This window comes from Dermacentor andersoni, chromosome 9 (assembly GCF_023375885.2).
Source record: "Dermacentor andersoni chromosome 9, qqDerAnde1_hic_scaffold, whole genome shotgun sequence".
In the NCBI taxonomy this organism is placed as follows: Eukaryota; Metazoa; Arthropoda; class Arachnida; order Ixodida; family Ixodidae; genus Dermacentor; species Dermacentor andersoni.
The window spans coordinates 40,975,488-40,992,387 of NC_092822.1; the positions used below are offsets into that span (position 1 = coordinate 40,975,488).

Sequence of the window (16,900 nt, forward strand, 5' to 3'; positions counted from 1 at the left end):
TTGACCCGTTGATCAAATTTTCGACGATCGCCGACCGTGTTCGCCGCTATCGTTGTGCTATAAGTGTAGCCTGTTTTTGTGGGTACAGGTTCGTCCAATAAAAGTTAGTTTTGTCTTTCACAGTATGGCTACTGTGTTCTTGAACGTCACCACCACGTGACATCTGGTGGAGGTGCTGCGTATCGATCCCAGTACCTCTCGCATTGTGGAAACCAGCAATGCCTTTGTCCTCTCGGATTCAGCCGCATCTACCCCGATGAGCATAGTCGCCGAACCAGACTTCCACGTGAATCCAAGTCTTCCTATGAGTAAGCAGCAACAGATCAGAAGTCTTCTCCGACGATACAAAGACTGCTTTTCGACGTCATCGAGGATTCGACAAACACCAGTTGCAAAGCATCGCATAATAACCGAAGAGTGCGCTCGACCACTCCGCCAGAGCCCTTACCGAGCTTCAACGCGAGAACGTGAAGCTATTAGGCAACAAGTAGACGAAATGCTGCGCGACGACATCATCCAGCCGTCAAAAAGCCCGTGGGCCTCTCCTGGAGTACTGGTGAAGAAAAAGGACGGAACCCTACGCTTCTGCGTCGATTATCGTCGACTGAACAAGATCACGAAGAAGGATGTGTACCCCCTTCCACGAATAGACGACGCATTGGATCGGCTCTGCAATGCTAAATACTTCTCGTCGATGGACCTCAAGTCTGGCTACTGGCAAATAGAAGTCGACGAGAAAGATCGCGAAAAGACCGCCTTTATCACGCCAGACGGCCTCTACGAGTTCAAGGTCATACCATTCGGACTGTGCTCGGCGCTTGCACCGTTTCAGCGCGTCATGGACACTGTGTTAGCAGGATTGAAGTGGCAGACGTGTCTTGTTTACTTGAATGACGTCGTTGTCTTCGCCGGAAATTTCTACGATCACCTTAGGCGGCTTGCGACAGTGTTAGAGGCCATAAAGTCATCAGGGCTCACTCTGAAGCCGGAAAAGTGCCGCTTCGCTTACGATGAGCTTTTGTTCCTAGGCCACGTCATCAGCAAATCCGGAGTGCGCCCCGACCCACAGAAGACAGCTGCCATCACAAAGTTCCCGCAGCCAACCGACAAGACGACAGTGCGCAGATTCCTTGGCATGTGTGCCTACTATAGGCGCTTTGTCAAGGACTTTTTAAGCATCGCGGAGCCGCTAACACATCTAACCAAATGTGATGTCAAGTTCAAGTGGGAAACGCCGCAGGCCAAGGCATTTCAAGAACTCAAACGACGCATCCAGTCGCCGCCGGTACTTGCACACTTCGACGAGGACGTCGATACCGAAATCCACACGGACGCCAGTAGCCTAGGCCTCGGTGCCGTTCTAGTGCAGAGAAAAGAAGGACTGGAACGGGTGATATTGTATGCTAGCCGGTCGCTGTCAAAAGCGGAAAGCAATTATTCTACGACTGAAAAGGAATGCCTCGCCATCATTTGGGCTACAGCTAAATTCCGCCCTTACCTCTATGGCAGGCCATTCAAAGTCGTCCGCGACGATGACGCGTTGTGTTGGCTAGCTAACTTAAAGGACCCTTCAGTACGGCTGGCGCCGTGGAGCGTCAGACTGCAAGAATATGACGTCACGGTAATATACAAGTCCGGAAGAAAACACTCCGACGCTGACTGCTTATCACGCGCCCCCATCGATCCCCCGGCGCAAGACGACGAGGACGACGACGCCTTCCTTGGGATAATAAGCGCGGAAGACTTCACTAAACCGCAACGAGCAGACCCGGAGCTAAAAGGCCTCGTCGAGTATTTGGAAGGGAACACTAACGTTGTCCCTGGGGCATTTAAGCGCGGGTTGTCTTCGTTCACGCTACAAAACACCCTGCTCGTGAAGAACTTGTCACCAGTCCGCGCCAGCTACCTTCTTGTTGTACCGTCAGCGCTGCGTCCAGAAATACTGCACGCTCTACATGACGATCCAACCGCTGGGCACCTCGGATTCTCCCGGACGCTGTCGAGAATACAGGAAAGGTATTACTGGCCGCGTCTGACCACCGACGTCACCCGTTACGTCAAGACATGCCGAGACTGTCAACGACGCAAGACACCACCGACAAGGCCAGCAGGATTACTGCAGCCGATCGAACCTCCTCGCCGACCATTCCAGCAGATTGGGATGGATTTGTTGGGGCCGTTTCCGATGTCAACATCCGGGAATAAGTGGATCGTCCTGGCGACGGACTGTCTCACCCGCTTCGCTGAAACTAAAGCTCTACCGAAAGGCAGCGCAGCCGAAGTGGCGAAATTTTTCGTCGAGAACATCCTGCTGCGACATGGTGCCCCAGAAGTCCTCATCACCGACAGAGGAACAGCTTTTACAGCAGAGCTCACCCAAGCCATTCTGCAGTACAGCCAGACAAGCCACAGGAGGACAACTGCCTACCATCCGCAGACGAATGGTCTCACGGAGCGCCTGAACAAGACCCTCGTCGATATGCTATCAATGTACGTCGACGTCGAGCACAAGACGTGGGACGCGGTCCTGCCGTACGTAACATTCGCTTACAACACGGCGGTGCAAGAAACAACACAGATCACGCCGTTTAAGCGGGTTTACGGCAGGAACCCGACGACGACGCTCGACGCCATGCTGCCGCACGTCACTGACGAAGAGAATGTTGACGTCGCTAGCTATCTCCAGCTCACCGAAGAAGCACGACAGCTCGCCCGCCTACGGATCAAGAACCAACACAGGACCGACAGCCGACAGTATAACCTCCGACGACGCTTCGTCGAGTACCACCCCGGCGACCGTGTTTGGGTTTGAACACCGATACGCCGACGAGGACTGAGTGAGAAACTATTGCGCCGCTATTTGGGACCCTACAAGGTCATTTGACGTATTGGCGCACTGGACTATGAGGTCGTGCAAGACGGAATTTCGCCTTCACAGCGGCGCCGCGCACGATCTGAAGTGGTCCACGTGGTGCATCTGAAACCCTTTTACGGACGCTGACAAACTTCCTTATTTTGTTGTTTTCTTTGCTACGGGTGTTTTTCTTTAATACTTTCGTTTGTATGCAGCATCGGGTCGATGCTCTTTAAGAGGGGGTATTGACACGTGTACTTATCTTTATCGGGCGACCACGTTTCGCCGCCTAACAAATGTTGTCGCACAGCGCGGGACGCGCCTGCGTGTATCCGAAGTTTCTGGAAAGTTATTGATGCTTCTATCCGCTGTCTATTGTCGCCGACCCTTATGTTATCTGATTTCATTGCCTGACGCGAATGGTGTAGAACTTTGTGGAAGGCACGCGGGTCCCAACGATTAGTCTGGAACATTCGACGATTGATATATAAAAGCCGAGGCGCTTGACCCGTTGATCAGATTTTCGACAATCGCCGACCGTGTTCGCCGCTATCGTTGTGCTATAAGTGTAGCCTGTTTTTGTGGGCACAGGTTCCCCCCGATAAAAGTTAGTTTTGTCTTTCACAGTATTGCTATTGTGTTCTTGAACCTCACCACCACGTGACACTATTATGGGTGTAGTGAGGAATGTGTCTTATCCTTCCTGCGCACTTGTGCCTATTTATATTATTCCTTGCAATATGTCGTATCAAGAACACCTAATTTCTAAGGTTTTCGAAAGCGCCGCGGCTGCGATGAATCCTTATTTGAATACCACAGCCGATCTTATTATTCAACGAAAACGGAGAAATTTCTAAACGGCAAACGATTGAAATGATCTCGAGAAATTTTTACTACACTTCGTTGAAACAAAACATGTGCCTAGTCTAAAGCCATATTATTCCTCATATATTGAAAGGTGGTGCCGAAGTTCACGAAAATTGACAACGTAAGAAAAAAAACTGGAACGTAGTTTACCAATCTCTTTGCTCAATGCCAAAATCAGCAATCGCAAATACGTGAGTTCAAGCGCATCCATTTAATCTGCGAATTTACACTTTACCTAAAATTGTTACAATTCTTGAAGGATTATGCAAATGCCCTATTCACAAATCATGGGTGTATACGCGAGTGGTGTACATTATGAAAATGTTTGTCTGCTTCACACTTCGCAATAGTGATACAGATTTATGAACTGGGCACTCAAACTTTCCGGGTGTTTTCGCCAATTTTCGAATGAAAAAGACAATTCTGTAAAAAATTGCCTCGCATCACTGGATATATATATATATATATATATATATATATATATATATATATATATATATATATCCTTTAAATGCAACAAATATTACCAAAAGTTGTTTGGTGTGCTCTGATAAATTTATTTCTCTTTTCACATGTATTTGTATGAAGCACTCCCGAGCTACAGCTTCTTGTTAAACCCTGATGAATGAGTTTTCTAGCGCGGTGGGACCAGTCTAAGGGGCATAGAAGTAATGCCAAACGGAATGGATAAGAAGAACGCAGATTACGCGGCATGCAGGTGATCTTGCATGGTTCACAAGGTCCCTCATTCTCTACGCTGTCATCGCGGTTCGGTGAAGAGAAATTAACGCCTCCCTCTCTTGATTTAAACACCGTGCCGGAAAAACTACACTATGTTTTACGTACACGGTGAAGATTTCCGATGTGTTCAGCGACTGGTGAACGCATATTGGGAAGATGCGTTAGATGTTCAAGAGTTTTAACTAAGTTTTAACTACACGCTTAGCGCGCACAAGTTTCACATTTGCTGGCTTTAGCTGGCAGAGTTCAGCCTCTCTAGTACTAAATAAATTCATTTCCCTTTGGCATTTTTTAGGCCAACACCGGAAAGCATTATGAGAACGGCAAGATCGACGACGGAATGGTGCGTCAACGTTTGTGAAGGCAACAGAATGATGCAAGGGCTTACAGCTCCGCTTTTTCTAATCGCAGAGGACGTGTGGTCGAATGCTGTGTGGTCGAGTATGGTAGCACACACGTGCTTCCAGTCTTACTGCTTAGTTATCTGCATGACTTATGCAGTTCCCTTATGCAGATAACTAAGCAGTTAGTCTTACTGCTTAGTTATCTGCATGACTTATGCAGTTGGCGTCGTGACCCAATTCCTCTTGTCCTAACTGTTTCAATTTCTTCAACTATTCACAACGAGCTTCCATGAATTGGAGGTTGTAGTTTCTGTGAGAGGAGATGAAAATGACAACCAGCATGAACCATTAGGGCACTTGCAAAAGACATTTAAAGAAATAATAATCCCCTACTCTCATCGCAAGTGGTCCTCCAATCGGCGGTCTCAGTAACAGGGCACAGAAAGTCATAGCAATGTTTTCTGCACTGAATTTTAGCGTTTATCAGTTCGCTTCATGTTTAGCATTTTTAGTGCGGACACTATATTTGTGAGGTGTCCTTATCAGGACTAAAAATGAAATTTCTTGACAGTTTTTTCAATGGAAAGTACTTCTCATACATGATAACGCAAATTACACGTAGACTTCAGGATGGCTCTGACAAAAGAAAATTCAATATCTATATTGTCGTAGAGCAAAAAAGGAAAAGATTGAAAAGCTATAAGGGCTTTGTGCAGCCGTGCTACATTGAAAATACAAATTGGTCGTTCGTGCGTGTCGCTTCTCCATTTAAACTGTTTAGTATTTCTTTCTTTCTTTATTCGGGGGTTTATCTTCTCTATGGTACTACCCTTACTCTTTTTCTCTTCTTTCTCTTCGTACCCTTTTAAACTTTATTTTCAACCAACAAAGCCAACATCTTGTGCAATATGTGACGAAGTTCTCTTGGCGAACACCTTCATATTTATTTACATCCTTTGAGTCTCGTACTCGAAAGGCCAGAACTACCAAACACAATCAACCTCAGCAGCTGTATACTTGAAATACGACGATCTCATAAGTACAATAAAGTAATGTAGATATAGAGTTCAGCGAACTATAGAATATTTATAAACAGAAGTAGGCGAAAATTGTCAAACGGGTGGCTTCCATTTTTTTACGTTTTTGCTTTCAGGAGTGCCTGAAGAAGTCATTGGGTTTTGACTCTCCCAGAGAAGGTGATTGATTTGACGGGTTTGGCTCAAGCAATGTGCAGCAAGGTGGAATGAGTGATGATGCTGAGGATAAATTCGAATAAACGGTATTTGTAAACCTACAGGTCCTTCACCGTAATGAGGTTCACAAGAACAACGCTTTGTCTTTTCAGAAACCTGCGGAAGAAGACCTAGCTTCTTGGACTTTGTTTCTGCTCTTCATTAGTGTCGCTTCTGTAGGTGCTCTACACGTTACAGAAAACAAACGAGGAGAACTTTGAACTGGAGCCACTGCAAATGTAACGATAAAGACATCGACGTCACACGTCTTCTACGCAAGTAGCAAAAGTTATGTTGCATCAGCACATGTAAAGCCGCGGGAATAAGGAAACTGACACTTTCATGTGTGTTTCCAGTAAGGGAAGGTGGTTAAGGCCGGCAGTCAGCAACAACAAAAAAAGCATGAATGGCGGTAACCACTTACAGCTGTGGCTGCAAATCCTCGTCAAACATTTTATACACAGCCCTACAGCTTTTATCACAGCCCTACAGCTTAGACACGCTGGCCCTGTTCGGTAAACCGGAACCTTTTAAATTTTTCACGAACAATTCATGATTTCGCAATGGCGATTGATGCCAGGGAGCAGATTGACGCAATCGCCATAGATTTTGCCAAGGCTTTCGACAAGGTGCCACACAAAAAAGACTGATTTACAAACTGGAAACAACCGGCCTTAATTCCACTGTAATAAAATGGATTAAAGCATACTTAACGAATCGCAACCAGTTGGTCAGAATGAATGTTCATGTCTCCTGCTCACTGGCAGTGCTCTCAGGTGTCCCTCAGGGATCTGTCCTGGGACCGCTTTTATTTTTGGTGTATATTAAGGACATTTCTGCTGTGATGGAACCAGATGTACAACTGTTCGCGGATGACTATTTTATTCTAGAATACGAAACACGGCAGACCAACTTAAACATAATAACTGTCTAAAGGCGTTAAGCGGATGGTGCAAGAAATGGAGTATGGAGATAAATTATTCTAAATCAACATATACACAGATTACCACACACAAAAAAAGGGCCGTCTTCTGTTTTCACATACTATAGGTGAAAAGTGTTTGACAAATACCAGTCAGTTTAAATACCTGGGAATAACGATAACAGAAAACTTATCCTGGAGCGTACATATAAATAATCTTTGTTCAAAAGCATACGGGAGGTTATTCTTCCTGCGAAAGGAACTGGAGGGTGCCATATGCGATGTAAGACTCGCCGCTTACAAAACTTTTGTATGGTCACTTTAAGAGCACGCGTCAGAGATATGCAGCCCACACCAAAGTTATTTGAAGAAACAATTAGAGAAAATTCAGAGGTACGCGGTGCGCTTTATATGCTCCCGATACCGAAGGACTCATTCAGTCACAGAAATGTTCCGTTTTTTTTTTAAGCTGGAACTGCTGGAGAAACGCGTAGACAAATCTATTGAAATTATTATTCCAAATACTCCAAGGCCAAATAAATATTAGGAAGGAAACATACATACTGGCATCTGGCAAACGGAGCTCCAGAACCAACCATAATCGGTCCATCCAAGCTTATACCGCTAACACTGATACGTTCAGGTACTCCTTTTTCCCCAATGGAATTGAAATCTGGAACAATTTACCGAAGTGTATTGTGGAACATACTAATCTGTCAATTCAAACAAACTCTGGATGACTATCTGTACCAGTGCGCCGCTTGATTCCGATGTATTCTGTGTTTGTGTTTATTCCACATGTTCTATTTTTTTATATTTCTTCATAACCCTCTCTGTAAGGACCTTCGCAAGAGGGTTGACAGTATAGTTAAATAAATAAAATTTAAGAGCAGCCAGTATACCAAATGCATGTGAACACGCATCAGAGGTGTCATTCAAACCTGAAAAGCTCTATTTGGTAGCGTTTATGACAGGGTAAAAAAATGTGCGCTCATTTCCGGGGCGGGTGCTGGTCAGCTCCTCGCCCCGGTCCTTTCTAGCCTCGAGCTCGGCAACGCTTAGCACGGGGGCATCCGGGGTCACGAAGGAGGAGGTTCCGAACAGGACCGAGCGCGCCATCTCTCCAAAGGCGTTGTCGAGGTCCCGGATGTTGGTTTCGTTTAATGGAGTGGCGCGCAGTGGATCGTGCTGCGACTCCCCGCGGTTCTGCGACAGAAGGTGCATGGCAAAGGCGTTCCGCCAGTGTGGGTAGGCGTGTGGCTCGTAGAGGACGCCTAGCATGTCGAGTCCGGTTTCGAGGCCGTAGTGCAATCGATGGGCGAGATGCGGATGCCGTTCGAGTAGAACTTTGGCGGGCAGCTCGCCCGCGTTGTAATTCCAACGCGAGTCATTCAACCTGCGCAATGGAAAGTAGGACTGCTGGAGTGATAAAATGGTCCCGCGTCTCTACGTGTTTCACAACAAACTTGTTGGAGACAGGTGCGACGCATCTAGGACGCTCCGTACATCCAGACTGCCATGCACTGCCCCTTGGTTTACTTAACGCAGGGCAAGTGTTTCTTTTTTAGCTGCAGTCTAGCTTTGTCCTCAGGCCAAAGGTGGTAGATAAGTGGCAAGCTTACGCAGGACTTCGAGCCGAGGCAAGGCAGCTGGATGTTGCGCTGACGACTACGCACGTGGCGCCTCCTTCAGTGGCCTGTACACCTTCCCCAACTTTAAGCACCCAGTACAACCTAACATCGAACACGTGATGTGGGAATCTGGAGCAGACGATGTGGTGTGAAAAAAGCACTTCCGTGTGGAACACATACGTGTAGTGGATCCCACGAGTGGGTGGCCTAAAGGACTGCAACATGGCCCATGAGTCTCTACTGGCTGTAGCCTGCGATTTCGGTCCATAACACCAGTTGTACATCCATTTCTTCGCATCACGTTTTGCCCTCCCGGCACCGTATTCCCCATTCCCTTTGTTCGTATTAGGCACAAGAGCCGTATTGTGAATGAAACATTTATTCAACCAATCCCTAAGGCAGTGCGAATAATACTGTTTGAAACCGAAACGTATACCAAAAGTAATATTACCAGAAGCGAATTTATTTATACATGAAATACTTCTCCAATAGCTTGCGAATTTTAAGCAGTCGATTTCACCAAGAAACTTTAAATGATGTTCACATTGTAGTATATTCAAAACGTTAGCAAGCTTTTGTCATTACAATGCAGAATATGAAACCTTGTTTATTCAAAGCGAATGTAAACAGAGCATTAGGATTACAATACCAGCCTGTTTGCATACTCGTAAACCTTCCGGTAATGCACGAATGATAGAGGTTAACCTGCAAGGTTCCAGCTCCTCGAGCAACGTAATGCGCCCTTGCATTCGTAACTTGTCGTGTTTAGTACAGCAATGAAGGGGGCTAGTTGGTGGACGTTCAGGATTATATTGCGCTTAGTGTTACACTGACGATCTTAAATGAAGGAGAGGACGTTGTGCTACGTACGTCCACGTCCTGTCCTTCACTTAAAATCGTCAGTGTAACACTAAGCGCAGTATAATCATGCTCGTGTTTTGTGTGCACCGTAGCCGCCGGAGATGAAACTTCCCGCAAAGTTACTCCAACTTTGTGTTTCGTCTTCGACATCTGTGGGTCTTGAAATATAACCTAATAGAATTCGGAAATTATGTGAGCTTACGAAAGATATGACACTTCCACTCGAAAATTGAACAAGGTCAAAAGTAAATTCATTTGAAATTACGTTTTTTAGCATAACCCTACAAATACGATTAAGCGGGTGAGCGTAGATGGCGCATGACCCGGCCGTCAGTGGCAGGCTCTTAGTAGTGCAACTTTATGGCAGTTTTGATAAAGCAATTCATTTGGCGACGTGCGCAGGCTCAGCACGAGGTTGTTATACTCGTGAAAGCAGGACTGGAACCTTAACAACAAGGTATGATTTCTGGATGTATTTTACAAAAAGCTGTGCAATTCTCCACATTTTAGTAAGAAAAACACGTTTCGTGGTGTCACAAATAAAACAATCTTGGCTACGCCGACACTTAGCGCGTATGGTAGTCTTTTAGATGGGGCGTCTCCACATAGCGCCGAATGTGACAAGAAAACGAAGCGACGCAGCCTTCAGGTGGCGTAGTGTGTCCCGAACGAAGCGCGATAGAGGATCTCCCGGTTGTGAGTTCAAGCCTCATGTAAGATGCTTTTCGGTTGCAGCAATACGGCGATTCGTTACACTGCTTTAGTGCTGGTGGCATTAGTGTAAACAGTCTTCCTGAGATGGTTTCTGCTAGAGATTTTCTTCTTCTAAAGGCGAAAGCCTTGGGTTCATCATAGACCGAAAAATACATTGTGAAGGCAACCGGTCAATGAACCCACACGTGCTACATGAAGGCATGAATGTTCCCGGATTCGAGACCCTCGTTAATGTAATAGACGAGAGGAAAGGGTGCTAACCGAGGGGTCCGATTTTTTCTTTAGTCATATCATAAGAAGCCAACAAACACGGATACCAAGGACAACAGAGGGGAAATTATTTGCGCTTAATAAAAAAACGATAAATTAATGGAAATCAAAGTGCATGAAAAAGCAACTTGCCGCAGGTGGGAAACGATCAAACATCCTTCGCATTTCGCGCGATGCTCTAACAATTGAGCTACCGCGGCACCGTTTCCCCATCCACTTTCTTGGGTATTTGCGTTTTCCTAGCAGAACCCTGGGCGTGTTAGCCGCCAAGGTCTGTGAGTCGTGGCGCTGGCTAAGACTCCCAGGGTTCTACTAGGAAACAATAAATACCCAAGAAAGTGCATGGGGAAAAGGCGTCGTAGTAGTTCAATTGGTAAAACATCGCACGCGAAATGCGAAGGTTCTGGAATCGTTCATTACCTAAGGCAAGTTGTTTGTTCATGCACTTTAATTTCCATTAATTTATCGTTTTCTTATTAAGCACAAGTAATTCCCCCAATGTTGTCCTTGGTGTCAGTGAAATTTGTTGGCTTCTTATGATATGACTTTGATGTTAAGTAAGGTGGAGTTAACCAAGACTCTCGAAAGCCCTGCTTTGGCAGGAGTTCAACCCCTGACCTTTTGAGAGTCTAAAATTCATTGGTGCCAAAAATACGTTCCACGAGTAATGGTGGAACACACGACCATTGGTGTTAAGGCATATTCAATTAGGGCGCAAGAGCCCATGGCCTTTCATCGGAGCAAACAAGTAAAATGAAGTAACAAAGCATTCGGATTAAGAACGTCAGTTAAGTTCTCCAATGTATCGTGATCGTGCAGCCTTTCGTGTTCATCCGCTTTAGCGTATGCTAAAGTTGCGGTCAACGTTCCTCTTTTTTTTTTGGTCGCTTTGAAGTTATTCCTGCGATGTATATTATTACGCCCCGCCGTTGTTTATGTTATTCACCGGGATTAATATTTCCTGCGATCGAGCTTTTGTAGCCGTATATATTCGTAACAACTCCTGCGCAAGGTCCCTACCAAAAAATGGTAGAATACTTGAAATGAATTACAATTTCTAGATAGTTAGCTGGCCATAAAAAAGACATGGAAAGATCCTACGTTTTTCTTCTTGTTTATTTATTTATGTGTTTGTGAGAGGGTAAGTGTGAGGGAGCGTAAACTTCCTAACTTATCGACTTCCTATGCCTCGGTGCCGCGGATCTTCTCTGAATCGCATCTCGTCGTCCACGCCTGCTGTTGATTCGGGCTGGAACTCAAGCTCACCTGCACTGGGCCTCAGAAAGACAACCTCTTTAAATACCAACAGCTTTCATTGCTCCATCTCAATCTACAATCTTGTTGCGTATCGTTTTCATAGCCAAGTTCGCACTTACGTTGGGAATGTGTCTGATAAACTGGCAAACATGAAATTGCTGTATCATGGCAGTGCTCTACTGGTTTCCGAGTCCATGCAAGGGCTCTGTGCGGTAGCCTTTTCCTTTTTTTTTTTCTCTCCAGAGTTAGTTATGTTGGCTTTAGGCTTCACACTAGATGTATTCTGTTCGCTCAGAACCATCGACCTCGCTTCTACGGGGAAGAAGTACATAATGCGGAGAACCACCCGACTCACTGGAGGTAGCTGTCTAGGTAGAGCCGAAGGAAGCGCGAATTGTTGTGAAAAAAACATCAGGTTGTTTCCCATGGAGTCCCGGCTCCCGAAGCCCACGGATGCCTCGAATCGCAGGAAGCGTCGCAGAGATTGTACCACGAACACGTCTCGGTCAAAGTAGAAGCCTCCGTAGCGCATCAGAGCTCTGATGCGGAGCACATCGGTTGAGTGGTGAGGCTCCTGCGTGTAAACCGCAGGTGTGAACCGAGAAATCGGCGACAATTTCAACACTATTCTGTGTCACATGCACAAAATAAATCACACTTAGACCCGACTGCTTCTGGTACCATTCAGTCACTCACATAAGTAATACTTGTTAGCCTGGGTGCATGTTAAGCAACAGGATTTCACGTTTGGCATCAACGCTATAACTTCTAACATATAACATAGCTATAAGTCCCGCTTAGCTTATATTCCTATGGTGGTTCTGACTTTGCACATCACAACACGCTCTCGCTGTAAAATGAAGCGCTGAGTGGTTTGTACGTTTGCTGAAGCGTACTTCGGGGAATCTATAGCAAGAACGAACACCGTTTTGTGCCAAAATGTCCTGCTACAGCACATTGAGTAATATAGAAATATTTTGAGGAACCTAAAGAATGTAAGGTAAATATCTTCGCGTGTTTTCGAGCACATCAACCAAGCACTTGGTAATTTTTAGTCTTCATCTGTTTTCCTACCTCTGGATACAATCGTGTCAAACATCTTAGAGTATTTTACATAAGAGGCGCTTCTTTTAGGATATGCAGAAATATCGTGATCAGGCTACAGGCGCAGCGATCGCTGTGTCTTGCAGAGGAAGTTCTAGATGAGGGAGACATAATTTCTAACTAATAACGTGAGTTTTAGAAAAATAATTGAAAAGGTACGTAAATTCGCTATGTGACTGGGATAGGCAAGGTTTTTACGAGAAATAACAATTTTCCGTGAATAACTTATCAAAAAAGATATCTTTTCAAATTGTATCGAGGAAAGAAATTCTACACGTCCAATTAAACGTCCTGATTGAAGGGCACGTTTTGTTTTCGAGGCCGCAAAAGCGTCGCAAATCGTTTGCGAAGTTTTCAACCGAAAGAGAGCTGCAAGGGAAAAAAAGTAGTGTGGGGCATTTGTGTGTGTGTTTTTTTTTTTCAAGCGTTCAGCTCGTCTTAACCGCGCGTCTTGAAACAACTAAGAAGTTGTTTCAAATAAATGAATTATTCAATTAATTAATTTTATGAGTGCAATAGGTGTAATGGAATATCATTAAAAATAGGATTGCCATCATTAGGAAGCAATCACGAAATCAAACGCAGAATACTACATATGGCGATGCTGAAAAGCCAGCGCGTTTGCATGGGCCGTGGCAAGTGCATGTGATGAACACGAATCGATTAAAGTGGCAAGATGAGCGCGACTTTGCTTGTTCGATATCGACCTGCGGTAAACATATTTATCTCGATTCAACTTCTTGATTGTCTACACATAGAGCTATGACGCATTGCATGCGTCATCGTGGGAATTTCGAATATATGAGCTCCCGCGGCGACGCATTGTGGTGGTGCACTCGAATGCTCGTAATCCATGGCTATGCATGAGGTATGCATCGCGTTTCCTTCAAAACTTACAAAAGTTAGCTGCTGTGTTCCTGTGTACTAATGCTTCTTTGGTGTTGGCTCAGCGAGCATTGAAATGACAGCTACATCATACGGGTTTCCCTAAACTTGTTTTTTTTTTTCGGCTTCAAATGGCTGTGTGGATTTGCAGAATGATTCATTTCGCCGAAAACAAATACAGGCAAGGAATTCTATGAGAAAGATTGTAATAAACGGCGCTACAAGGACGTCTGCAACCAAACGTACAAACACTAGACAAATCCATTTACCATTACCCATCGTTCCCATGGTACCGACACTATAGCAGCGCCAAAATTCCCTCTACTCATCATTGTTGGAAAACCGTGTAAGTGGTATGGACCTAAGGCTGTCTGGTTGAATCGCATTTATTTACCTTTATGGGAATGCCAAAAATCTCAGTGGGCAAAACTGTTGGGATGAAGGTGAAGTTGATGCCTTCCAGAAAGCGAGTGTAGTTCCCTTCAAAGCCGCAAGGACTGCAGTGAACATATATCTTTTCGGGCCGATGGTTCAAATACATGGATCGGAGGGTAACCACGTCAATTAAGTCCACTTTGGTGGAATTGCACCTGCGCCGATGTCAAGAGTATTGCATTTAACGGGGAATACCTGTAAACGCGGCGTTACAGACTTGGTAATTATGAAGAGAAAGCTGCAGAGCAATACATCACGTGTCATGCGTGTTTAAGTGTTAACTGCACCGAAATTTGCACCAAGAACGTCGCATTTGAGTTGCACCCGCTATTATTTCGCTCACGCGATGAAAAGGAGCAGCAAACCGCGCAAACGCACATGCAAGAACAAACACGCATCTTGGGGGCCACGATGTATTTCGAGTTCCTGCAGCAATCACTTCCGGTGTTTGCAGTACAGAAAAGCATGGCCTTCGATACCGGCTTCAGTTCCTCGAGGGAGCCGTTACCAAGCGTGCCAATTCATTTTGGCGCAATTCCCCGTTGCCAGCCCGCGTTGCGGTTCAAGGGTGGCATAAAAGAAATTAGGACACAAGTTTTTCTACCACACCTCATGCCCTCGAAATTTTCCAGCTATCTGTGGGACATGCAACATGCAATGCACAATTGATGCCCAAAAGGTTGGTGTTAAGGTCTACTTTAGTTACTCTCACACATCGGTTTACCACCGTAAGGTGCCAGAGGATTCTGATTGATTGGGTAATGGTTGTCAGCTACATAATATAGTGCAGCGAGAAGAAACACAATACTTTAGATATTTCTCGGTCACGAGATCGTGAAGCTTTCGTAAAGCAGGCAAATCAATGCCGCGTAACTGTTTATACTCTGCACAGCGTTTTGCATAACAGGGATTACCGGCCTCCTGCTACAGAAGACGGAGAGTCCCAAACTACGTGACGCACGTGACCACGCTTTATGCTGTTTTGGGGGATTGGCCCGCGTTACTTCGACACTGTAACCAGGATGTACGCGCATACTTGAGCTGGCTGATCCTTGAGACAGCGCAACAGTAAACAGTGGTTTGCTCGGCTGAAGACCGACTGAAGCGGATGTGCCAAAACCCAAACCTTAAAATTAGCACGGAAAGGTTAGCTTTTTTAAGGAATTGTGCTCTTTACGGTGCCCGCTGCTTGCACTGAGAATACTTAGGTAGCGTGCGTTTTGCCTCCTGATAATTCCGTAAAAAAGTATGGCCCGCAGCTAGGACATAAGCAAGGCTAGTCAAGCTGAAAGCTGAAAGGCGTTTACGTCATTCGCTGCAGAACTGGGAGTGGGAATTTCCCTGCAGGCCTCCTTTAATTAATAGAGGTAGCGATATGATAGCCAGAAGAAGTGGTCGACTTCTCACCTAACCAAGTGCAGTATGTCTAGCACTATATCATTGCTGTAGCCCGCAGATCCATCCGTGTCATAGAAGGTCCCTGGAAGATGCTCTCCTTGCGCCGGAAGGTGCATTTATGTGTAGGTTCCAGTGAGGCAGAACTTCAAAAGGCCGCAGATTGTCCCGGTATATACGAAGAATGTTAGGACATCCAGGTCCACGCCAGCCCTGAAGAACGAGGGTGGAATACCTCACAGTTACAGCACAGTTTGAATCATCAAATTAGTGCCGTGACGTTGAACAACACCTCCTAGAAAGCACAAGTCTGGTGCACTTCGATCCCTGACGTCATGCTATTTTGCCCGAATGCCATAGAAATCATCGAATACTCCTGTCTCGTCCGTCGTGATATTGACGTCACCGCTTTCGTTACGACCGGCTTTGGTGGCGGCTCCTAGATAGCAGGCCTCTGCACTCTGTTTGATTACGTCGTGCTATTGGACCGACATTACTATTGCTCAGCCCGACATGAGTAGAGTGGTGATGTCGAAATCACCGCAGCTTACCAACACCACATAGACAGCAGACCTGTTCACTTCGGTTCATAACGTAATGCTACCGCGCCCTTAATTTCGATTCCAAGGTTGGCGTGACGATAGCGGTGACGTCAAAATCACCACGGCTTCCCATCGTTTCTGCGTGGAAATCAACACAAATGAAAAGAAGGACAGATATCGGCGATTCCTATTCCTTCTTGCTTTTCATCAGTGGCCTGAGCAGTTCTCCGGTTCCAGTACCGAAGTGTCTGCCCTTCACCCCTATGCCTATATTAATAGAACAGAAATGAGAAGAACGAATCTTTATAAATATCGGAAAACACCTGAGACATACCGGTCTAAAAATTCCAGCAAGAAACTGCGGAGGCCTGCCGGACGGGTCATTTCTTTCGGGTGTCCGGGCAGCTGATTTAGTGGCTCCATTATGGCTACGTGTTCCCGTTCTGAGCAATTAATGGCACGAGCCCACTGCGGGCGCAGACCAGCATGTACGCGGCAAGAGAAAGAAGAATAGAAAGCAAATATCAAATCAGGTTTTGCGATTCAATGTCAGCCGAATATACATCGAAACATACAACGCACCATAGTGAAGTTTGGAAACGATAGTTCACCGTGAGGCTTGTAAATGAAGTATATAGATTTTTCATTGTTTTTACATTATTATGGGAGCAGATGACGTGAAATGGAAAGTAGCGCTAAAGGAACTTTGACCGGAATGCTCTGATTGCTGCTCTTCATTTATCTAAAGGCTGATACCGACTAAGAGGTATCAAGCAAGAATGAAGTGGATTTAGCTAAACGAGCACAGAAATGAACATCCGCCAGTTCTAAAAAATAAGCACCCCT

At 45.6% G+C, this 16,900-nt stretch overlaps 1 long non-coding RNA gene across 1 annotated transcript; it reads right to left on the reverse strand.

The window, feature by feature from the left end:
• Window positions 1–7,957: 7,957 nt before the first annotated feature.
• Window positions 7,958–15,819, reverse strand: LOC140213161 (uncharacterized). Its single transcript, XR_011890132.1, has 3 exons — window positions 15,525–15,819; window positions 12,049–12,267; window positions 7,958–8,356 (listed from the first exon to the last, which is right to left on the reverse strand). It is a non-coding gene; the product is annotated as an uncharacterized lncRNA (long non-coding RNA).
• Between the last annotated feature and the right edge of the window lie 1,081 nt (window positions 15,820–16,900).